Source organism: Naegleria gruberi (assembly GCF_000004985.1).
Source record: "Naegleria gruberi genomic scaffold NAEGRscaffold_35, whole genome shotgun sequence".
NCBI lineage: Eukaryota > Heterolobosea > Eutetramitea > Acrasida > Naegleriidae > Naegleria > Naegleria gruberi.
The window spans coordinates 21,768-31,528 of record NW_003163292.1 but is presented as its reverse complement, the minus strand read 5'-3'; the positions used below and the strand labels follow the sequence as shown (position 1 = coordinate 31,528).

The window sequence follows — 9,761 nt, the reverse complement described above, 5'->3', positions numbered from 1 at the left end:
TCGCAAACATGCAACTTGCAAGCAGAATGAACAAGATCAGAACGAAGGGTTTCGAATAACGATCTTGCTGCATTTTTTATGATTCTCTACCAGGAGTGTTGTGAAACTTCGTTATCTCTCTTCGATTATAATCAAGTAACAATGTTTACAACTCGTGGAATGTTGTTTACAATAGTTTCGAATACAATGATAAGAATAATAACACTTATTTTAATGATGAATATTCAATCTACATCATCATTTTCAATAGTTCTCTTCTTTTCACAATTCTCAATTTCACTTTCCAGAGCCAATAAATCATGAATTCCCTTCTTGAGAGCAATTAGTACAGAAATTTGATTCTCAAGATTGCACTCCATTGTAATTGCTCCAACATTATACATTGCTTCATAAACAGAATGATTCAAATTGTAATCCAACATCTTTTCATCATAAATGCAATAATTCTCTCTATCAAACACATACAATGCCTTCAATCCAATCTTGAATGGTTTCAATTCCAATTTGACAAGCAAGGCATATTCTGAATGTCCAACTAATTCGCCCTTTCTCAAAAGTAATGGTCGATTGATTATTTCAATACTTCCTTTTGAAATCTTTGTTGCAACATTCAAAGCAGCAAAGAATGACGTTCTTGTTGGATCCAAGTGAGTTAAATAAGGTTCAATATAATAATCCTCCAAAATCTTGTCTCCTGGTTTCGGTCTCTCAAATGTCACTTTCGATTCGACAAATCGTTTCACTTCCAAACAATTTCCATTCGTGAAAAGTAAACAAATTGAACCATGCATGTGTTTACTCAATTCTTCAAGTGCTTGGCATTCCGTTTCATTCAAACTTTGTGCTTTCATTTCTTTAATAATTCGAATAATGACCGTATTCTTTGCAACCAATAATTCTCCCATTTCTAAAAATCGAATTTCACGTCTCAATTCCATAAGCATTGATCCTCTCACTCTATCCATATCAAATATAATAATATTTGAATAATTCGAATACCATTCTCGGAATTGCACCATTTGACACTGTTTCATCTCTTGACGATCTTGTTTGTAATATTCCGAGTGATGATCGAGTTGGAATCTTCGTTTGGGAAGATGGTGCATCGAAGGTGGAAGTGAGAGGCGAGAAGCATGTTGTTGTTGATGTTTGATCATTTTTTTTTTTAATTTTTTTTATTGTAATTTAGATTTTGTTCAGTTCTAGAATGCTTTCGAATATTGGAACTGAGAAGAACTATTTTGATATTTGTGCTGAGTTTATTGGATTTGAAAGAATTTTTTAAAAATGTTTCTCGTTCAATAAAAAAATAGGCTGAGGCTTCTAAAAATGGAAATATAAGTACTCTGAGTCTCTGGAAAGCAAAGATAGTAAAAATAATAGCAAAACTTTACTCGAGTGCCGGGAATTGAACCCGGGTCGCCAGAGTGACAGTCTGGAATGCTACCACTATACCACACCCGATTACATAATGTTATCTAAAATTTTCAATAAATATTTAAAGTAGTTTTCTGCCTGTCTTCTTTCATCCATTTACAATATCCAACTAGATAAAAAAATGCAACAACAATCAAACACTTTCAACGATTCTCAGCCAGCAACGGCAGTTTCTGATCATCACGAAACAGCCAATTCTTCGTCTCCTTCCGTCGTCAACAATTCATCACCATCACGATTCAATATTAAACCCTCTCCTGTTTTTACCATCGATCTGAATACTCCACCACGACAACGATGGAAACCAATCGTTGCTGAATATCTGGAAAAGATGAAGCCTCTGAAAGGGTATATCGACAAGATGGCTGATGAACAAGCTGGATGGTTTGGAAAATTAGGAATGAAACTCTCTGGATGGGGAGCTAAACAATTATTAACCACAATCAGTGATGAGGTTGTAGAAGAATTGGAAGGAATTGCAGAATTGACTGAAGAGGCCTTTGGATTGACTTTTAGTGATTTGTTGAATTTGAATTTGGGATATAATTTCTTGGCCATGTGTTCATCGATTGCAGTGAAGGAGGAAGGAGATGATTCATTGGGAGGAGTTACACATTTGAGGAATTTGGATTGGGACAAGTCAATTGCTGATCCGTTTAGAGACTTGACAGTTGATGTTAATTGGGTGAGAGGAGAAAGATTAATTTACAGATGTACTACATGGGTTGGATTCAATGGAACTATGACTGGATTGAGATTTAGACAACCTGAAAATGAAAAGAATAGAGAAGCCAAGCCATTTAGTATTTCTCTCAATTACAGAAAGGATCCTGAAACATCATTTGAATTAGTTGGATTTGTGACAAATATTTTGGCAGGTTTTCTGAATTATTATCCAGCAGAATATATGATTAGAAAGTTATTGGAAGATGCAGATTCAATGGAAACTGCTCTAAAATGGATCGATGAATATCCACTTATGGCTCCTTGCTATTTACTCATTTGTGGAGAATCGAATGCTGTCCTTCTAAGCAAAACTAGAAGATCAGATCTCAACAGACAACATCTCAACGATCAACCAACTATTTCTCAACGTAAATTCCTCATTCAAACAAATATTGATCATTGGGTTGATAAGGTAGATCCAAAATGGGCACTCGATGATGAATTATTACAAAATTCTGTCGAACGAAGATGTGCAGCCAGAACATACCTCTCACAAAATGTAAAGGATTTCTCAAAATTGAATTTACACGAAAAGACAACTCATGAACAATTGAATGAATTTTTGGAAAAAACCAAAATGCCAGATGGTGAAGCAATGTTCAATACTGATTATTTCAACTTTTCAATGCAATGTATTTCTAATTATCCATCATGTAATAATGAAACAGTCTTTCAGGTTGTTTGCAATGCTCACAATAACTTTTACTATTCGAGAATTATTTTCAATCCACCAACTGATGACTCCAATAATTTTAAAGTAGTTTAATTTGGATCGATTACTAAATAAAGCAAATTAATAATTGAAAATAATTAAATCCTTGAAATTATTCTTTTTGAAATTGTTTTAATTATTATTTACATTAATTTTGGTCAAACTTCAGCTCTACAACTGACATTTTAGCTTCCTTATTTCCTCTTAACCCTTTGATGTATCTAGTGTGTTTAACTGGATTTGTACCACTGTCTTTTCTTGTCTGTGTATCTTTTTCTCTATAATAATAGTTATCAAATGCTAGGTGATATTGTGAACTTACTTTTTAGGATAAACTTGTGTTTCATTTTCTCTTCTAAAGTGTGATTGAATGGTTTGCGTTTTAGAGTCCTTCTTATCTCTCAAATCGGCTGCTCTCACAACATTCTTTCTCAACTGCCACTGAGAGAATTGATATTTAGGATCAATGTATGATTCCACTGGATGTGTTTCTGTCTGTATGGCAATTTCGGGAGCAAACTTGGAAGGTTTTGGCATTTCATGGACTTGATTATCAGAATCTGATCCTCCAATTCCATAATCTTGAGGTGATACATTGGAACGATAATCATTACTAGTGCTCATTCTTGTTTTTTAATAAATTAATAAATTACCAATACTTTTGACGAAGGTGTTGTTGCTATTTTTTAGAATATCAAATAATATCAAACTCCGAAATGATACGATGATGGTTAACTATAATTTACAAATGATGATGATGGCACTCTGACTCGTTCTTCTATTTTTTTTGTTTAAATAAAGGCGCCAAAATTAGATTGAGGTTTTAAGCTGCCAAAAAATCGTAACTCACTTTGGCGCCAAATCTCAACATCATAAAATAAAAAAATGAATCAACAACCACAGAGAATTGTATTGAATTGGAGCATGTTATTGGATATACTGGCAAATATGGACATACAATATCGATACACCCAAAGAATAGTAAATATATCTTGTATCCGATTGGTGGTGTTCTAGTAGTTGGAGATATGACCGATGCTCACAATCAACAATTCCTTACTGAACATGATGAGGAAATTACATGCGTTGCGATGGCTCCAAGTGGTAAATTGTTGGCTACTGCTCAAATCGGAACCACAAAACGTAAGGGACAAATTGCTACAGTAATTGTTTGGGAAATTGCAAAGAAGAAGATTCTTTTCAAGATTGAAAATCACATTAACCGAGTAATGTCCTTGTCCTTCTCTCACGATGACAAATTCCTTACTGTATCAGGTAGGTTTAAAATGTTTTAATTCCAAAATAACACATCAAGATGGTTCTGGTAAGGTCTCTGTGTGGGATACTCAAACTGGTGGATTATCGGGAGGAACCAAATTGGATAGACCTGCATTCTTTGTAGCTTATTCGGGATTGACTCCAGATTTCAATCCAAGAAGACCAGTCTATTGTTTCGTTGTTGCCACAGACAATTCCATTCAAGTTTGTTCTTGGCAATACGATACAAAATCAATGCAATTCACTCTCTCACTCAAACCATGCCAACTTCCTGGAAGAACCGCTGGTTCTCAAAGAGAATATCTGGAAGCCTGTATTGATGAAAGTGGCGAATTTTGTTATGCTGGTACTAAATCAGGAGAAATAATGATTTTCAATATTAAGAATGCAATTTATAGAAATGTCATCCCAGTGGGATCTAGTGTCATGTCGTTGTGTAACGAGAAGGATATTCTCTATTGTGGATGCAGTGATGGTTCACTCAAAGTTTTGAAAGGACAAGATACAACTTGGAAATTAATGAAGGAAACAAGACTGAACGGCAAGATTACCTCTCTCACTTTACATTCTAATGACAGAGTGATGGTTGCTGGTACTGATGCCGGTAAGATTTTCAAGATTAATGCTGACAATCTCCAAAGTGAATTGTTGGAGGAAAGTCACATTAAGGAAGTAACAGATGTTGCCTTCTCCAACGATAGAAATGAATTATTCTGCTCTTGCTCTTCTGATGGTTCTGTAAAGGTGTGGGATTTGGAAAATTACTTTTCTCTCAATAATTTCGTTATCAATACGCAAAGTTCAAAACCAAACTGTATTCTGTTCAATGGAGACAAGATTGTCACAGGTTGGTCTGATGGATTTATCAGATGTTTCAACATTAAAACAAATCAACAAGAATGGCAAATTGTAAATACTCACAAAGGAGGTGTTACTAGTTTGGATACGGACGGAAAGATTCTGGTTAGTGGTGGACAAGATGGTATTGTTAGAATTTGGTCAATGAGAAATCAAGAAAACTTTGGGCAATTTGCAGATCACACTAAGGCAGTTACTGGTGTCAAGATTGATGTTGGTCAATCAACACTGTTACACACTACAAGTTTGGATAAGTTTGTCTATACATATGACCTCCAAAAGAATAAGAAGAAGATCTTCCACTCTATTGCTGATAGATCGTGCCCAGGTTTTTCAGGAATATCTCAACGATTTGATAATGAACTTGAAGTGATTACTTGTGGTTTGGACGGAAAGATTCGTTTCTGGGATATTGATTTCCCAGATCAAGTCATGATGTTTGACGATCCAAACAATCAATTAAGCTGTGTCAGTATGAGTTCGAGCGGTAAATATTTAGCATCATGTGGCAGTGATGGGTTGATTAAGATTTGGGACATGAATAGAAAGAGAGTTATTGGTACAGGTTCCTGTACTGCTGGTGTTTCAAGATGTTCTTGGTCACCAGATGAAAGACAAATAATTACATGTTCTGTGGATGCATCAATTTCGGTTTGGAATTTTTATAATGAATAAATTGGATTAATATTAAGCCATTGAGTTGCTGCTTTTTGTTGAGACTTTTTCTTGGCTTTAGAATTTCCAGAATTATTAGCAATTGTTCTTCCTCCTTTTTCAAAATCTAATTCCTATCACAAGAAACCAAATAACAGTTGCAGTCAATAACAATAAACCAATAGGATAAAAACACAAATCAATATCAATTCAGTCCTTGGAAGCATTAACGGAAAATCAAAATATTGAAGAATAGTATTAAGGGGTTCAGGGAATTTTTGGTATACGCCTTAGTGGGGTTGATCTTAATGACTCAAAAAGATCTCTTTATGATGAAATATATTACATGAAGAACTTTATACAGAGCTTCCATTTGATGGTTGACCATTAATTACCAATGGCTGTCTCTCATTCTTCTTACTTTCAGAAGAATCAGCAGCAGCACTAGATGAACCATTCTTCTTTCTATTCTTCAAATATCTATATCCAATAATTGACCACCAAATGACAGCTGCCAAAATCAATGTCAATCCAATTGGATAAAAAACACAAAACAAAATTAAATAAGTTTTTGGCACCAAAACTGAAAAATCATCAAAATACCAATTGACCACATTAAATCTTTCAAAACAATTCCAAAATGTGTCATCTGTCGAATTGGTCAATTCTTGTGTTAAATACAGAGATAGTTCCTGATTGACTGTCACCATTCCACTTGAAATTCTTCTAACTTGTTGATTTATATTCGAATTGACCGACCAACCTGGTTCATAACAAATAGAAACTCCACTCTGACATTTTTCCTGCATCTCACCAACACTCTTTCTGTCATCCTTCAAATCATTAATTTGCAATAAATAATGAATTCGAGCTTCAGTTGGCAATTTATAATTTTTGACATTAAATTTATCTGACAACTGACAGTCAGTATCACTACACGTTCTTCTCACTATATTTCCTCCAAACAAACTACAAACTGCAGGTCTAGGTTGAAGTGCAGAATATTCATTAGAAAATAAAACTGTGAAACCAATGGCCAAAATGACAAATGTCAAACCGAGGCCAAGCATGTAGTAACGAGGGCTTTTCAGGATTCTGGAAAAGGAGGGTATGAAGAGTATCATTTTTTTTGATTAGTTTTTAAATAAATGATTCTTTGTAATTTGTACGAAAGGTTTAGTTTAATGAAGAATGAAGACAATACGAAAGAAGATGTAATATTTTGGAAGATGGTTAGATGATTGTTAGAAGAAGTGAATTGGAAACTGTAACAGAAAAAAATGCAAGCATCAATAAGCAGATTTTTTTATTTAACAACTTTCGTCTGGTTTCTAATGATGACGATAAATAGTATCAACTCGCAGCAACAAGAAATTTCCACACAATCTTCCGAATCGACCATCAATGCCCAATTTAATACCTTCTACAATGTAACACCATCGTATGATGTCTTCACTATTCGAAACCTAAACGAATATCAAACTTACGTTATTTTTGGCTTTGATTCAGAATTACCATTTTCGTTCCAAGTGAAATCTTTACCAATTTCTCAATTTTCCGAATTTCAACTTCCACCATTCAAAACTTCTTACAAAATATTTGGAATTTATGAATTTGAATTTGGAGAACTTTCGAATAGGAATAATGCTGAATTGAATATGTATTTTATAACGTCTAGGGGAATTTTGAATGCAGATCCAAGAAAGATGGATATATTTGTGCAATCGAATTTAAATCAGAGTGTATTTCATTCTACGAATGCACAAGTTTCGATTGCTGATAGAGTTTCGTTTTCGTATAATTTTACTGAGCATTCCAATGATGAATCTGATATTCCTAGAATGGTAATATGCTTAGCTAGTGGAATGGTACCTTCAACTTCTTATCTTGGAAATTTGAATCGATTGTATGGACCTTCTTTATTGAAATATTCCATAGATTCGAATAATGAATTGCTTGTTTATTATCCTAATATTTATCCAACACTCTCATCAAAGACAGGATACTCTCTCTATTCGGTTTCATATTTGACTACCAGTTATTTCCCAAAAGATTATATTGCACTAAAGGCATTTTCCTATCAAGAATTTTCTGAAAGACCAAATGAATTAGGGTTGACTTGGTATTTCAGAAATCTTAATGGAAAATATACTGATTATTTAGGAGTTAGTGTAGATATTGATCCAATGAGTATTACATGTGGATGTTCGAGATATTCTGCTAGTTCAGTTTATATCATGTCATCAGTCACTCATACGAATAATTCACAATCAATCTTTAAACTGCCATACTCTTGTTATGTAATTGTAATATTTGCTAAAAAGATGGTGAATAGCACGAATGGAATTACTGAATTATTTGATGGATCTGAAGTGGATACTGGTAAGATTACATTAGGAACTATTAAATATTACAAGTATCGAATTGAACCCTATCATTCAGTTATATTCAAAGAAATTATGTTGAAAACTCAAGGAGATGAAGATATGGACGTTCAAATCAAAATTCAATCCGAACAGTTGCCAACCAATTCAGATTACTATTCCTCTCGATTATTATTGAGCTCTGATGGAAGTGGACCATATCAAACTCTGTATTACAACTATGCAAGCTATGAGCGAATTGTTTACATTTCAGTGAGGGCCTACTCTTCACCATTCGCTCAGATAACATTCAATGTACAAGATGAATATTCAGATGATTGGACATTTATTATTTTACCATGCTTTTTATTCATGTTCTTTTTATTTACAGTGATGGCTTCGATAATTGTGTCGTGTGTTATCAAGAGGAACAAATCTTTACAAAATTTGAGCAGTAATAGACAACAGCAATATGATGATTTGTAAATGTTTACAATAAGTTCAATAATTTCAATAATTTCAAAATGATTTTCGAGTAGAAATTAGATATTCTCTTTCCCTCTATTTAATACCACATTATGAAGACTATTATCATTCTCAGTTTTTCTTTGGATTGGTTGAATTTCCAAAATTAGATAAATAAACATCATGTCCATCAACTCTAAATTTGTAATCTCTCCATTAACTCCATGTTTCTCAACATTTGAAATGAGAATTACATTCCCATCCATAAAACCTTCCATCAATGCTGTGTATTTTCCATTCCCAACAGTGTTTTAATTTCAATATATTCATTGGTCAATTCTGCCAATTCCCTTTTCACAACCTTCCAATTTTCATCTTGATTGAAAATATGAAACAATTTTCCATTTTCTTCTTCATAGGTGAAAGCGAGTACATCATCTAATGAATAGTATTGTCCATCAATTTGCATATTATACGAATCAATTATTTGGCATATGTGGCTTTTCTTAATGCCAGAATAGGAACGATACAAGAAGAATGAAGTTTCTGATTGACCAAATCTGTCAATTAAGAGTTTGAAACATGTGCTTTTGGGAGCAATTTCTAAATTTTGATGTTTGGCAATCAGATCAGTGTCTTTCAATTGTGTTGAATTATTGAAAATTACAACATCAGAAACACCATTGAAATAGTCAGTTTTAAATTGGTCAACTGTCATGGAAGGATTAATTTGAAAGATTGTGGTATGTTCTTCAGTTTCGAGAGAATTGAAATTGGATTGCCAAATACGAATAGATTTGCTTGTGGACATGTTTGTTTAGTTTTTTTTGATATTTAGTTGGAGATTAGTTTTGTACGGTTAAAATGTTTAAAGCGCGAAACTAAACGTGAAATTGAAAATCACGTTTAGTTTTCTTTACAATAAACTGGTCAACCCTGCATTTATTTAATCTTTTTGTCATAAAATGTGAATTTTAAAGCACACTTTTATTAGAAACTACTTCTTATTGACTGTTGTTAAGTTCCTTAATTAAATAAAAAAACTTTTCCTTAGACTCAAACCAATTCCATCCATAATCAACATTAGGTCACGTTTTAGAACATTTTACAATAATCAATTCTTAAATCCAAAAGTTGGAATATTCGTTCAAAATTGATCGATAATTAATTAATACTTGACTCTAAATAGTAATATTTCTTTTTAGTTCTCAAATCTTTGCAGTTCTAGTAAACATTCGAACCTGAAACTCTTCAAGTAAAAACTCAAT

At 33.3% G+C, this 9,761-nt stretch overlaps 1 non-coding gene across 1 annotated transcript; it reads right to left on the bottom strand.

Moving 5' to 3' along the window:
• Positions 1 to 1,393: 1,393 nt before the first annotated feature.
• NAEGRDRAFT_t410 lies at positions 1,394 to 1,464 on the bottom strand. Its single transcript has one exon. It is a non-coding gene; the product is annotated as a tRNA-Asp (tRNA).
• Positions 1,465 to 9,761: the final 8,297 nt, after the last annotated feature.